This window comes from Fragaria vesca, linkage group LG2 (assembly GCF_000184155.1).
Source record: "Fragaria vesca subsp. vesca linkage group LG2, FraVesHawaii_1.0, whole genome shotgun sequence".
NCBI lineage: Eukaryota > Viridiplantae > Streptophyta > Magnoliopsida > Rosales > Rosaceae > Fragaria > Fragaria vesca.
Window position 1 is genome coordinate 2,713,736 of NC_020492.1, and position 1,494 is coordinate 2,715,229.

Below are 1,494 nucleotides of genomic sequence, written 5' to 3' on the forward strand. Positions count from 1 at the left end.
TTTAATTTATTTGAAGAATAATGTTGATGTAATGCTAGCTAAAATAAAGAACATTGATGCAGCTGCATTTTTAAAGTGGCTAGCCAAAATGACATTTTAGCTAATTTGACTAAAATTTAACTCAAAAATGGCTAGCATTGCTAAAGATGCTCTTAGTTTTGCAATGTTAGGATTTAGTAATTTTTTAGGCATTCTGCTGGAGCTCTTATTCATCTCAAAAGTTGACAAATTTCGAAAAAAAAAAAAAAAATTGATTTAGCAATACTGCTGGAGATGCTCATAGTAATCAAACTAGTTTTAATTCTGATTTTATACGTTAATTAAACAAGATTAATCGTAATTAGTTCCAATTCTATAGTGATTCCTTATTGTAAGTAAACAACCAAAATCTTTCCATACCGATTCACTCCGTCTCCCATTTTAGTTGATACCGATTCATGATATTTTTCATTCCATGTTAGTAAATGTGCCACAAGTGATGATCTCTAGGCCTCAGAATATGTCATATAATTCAAAAATTGGTTATGTAGGGTTTTTTAGTTAGTTTGTCCACTTTTCTAGACCTTTTTTTAGATAGGTTTTTCTTTAGCCTTTAGTTTTTTTCGAATAAGAGAATTCATTGAGTTTGTAATGAAGATTTTCTCCTGCTTGACCAGCTAATTGGTCGTGATGATTTTCACTAGTGGTAAGGATAGATATTTTCGAAAATGAAAAAAAAAATTAAAAAGAAGTAAGACAAAACTAATTGAGCAAGTAAGTTGTGTTGCGATGCGATGCAAATTTCTTTACAGAGTTCTATTGAATTTTTGCTTTACTTTAATTCAGAAAAGGTTAGTATTCATGTGTAAACTTTCGTTGCAATTTTACAGAAGTTTCCTTTGGATCTCACCAACAATTGTTTCAAAATTTCATCGCAAGAGACTTTTGAGTTTTGACCTCCAATTTGGAATTTTGGAGCTTCGTCAGCTTGGACATTTGCTACCACTCAAGGCCAATGGATTCAACTTCCCTTTTAACCTTATACAATATTTTGAACTTCAAATTTTGGAAGACTTTGCAAAGGTGAAAAGTAATACCATTTTTGGAAGACTTCCCTGCAAAATGTTTATATGAAAATCGCTTTCAATCCACTTTTGGGTTTTTGCCTCATGATAGTATCTCGCTCACATGACTTGTGAGAAATTAGAGAAACGCCAATTCTCAGAGTACAAAACAATTATAGTTAAAATTAACGAAACGTCAAGTTTAACAAAAAACGAACTTATATACATAATAACTCAATATATATAACGAAAATAAGTTAGTATTCTAAATCTCGTTGATAGCAAACAATATCATAAACAGTAGGGACGATTCAAATGGGGAGTTTGGTGGATTATAGGTATATGGTTGGACATGGAGTAGGTATAACAGTATATATGTAAGGATCCAACCTTTGACCATTGACTCTTGTTGACAAAAATCATCCATGATCCAATAACAAGAGCACATGAA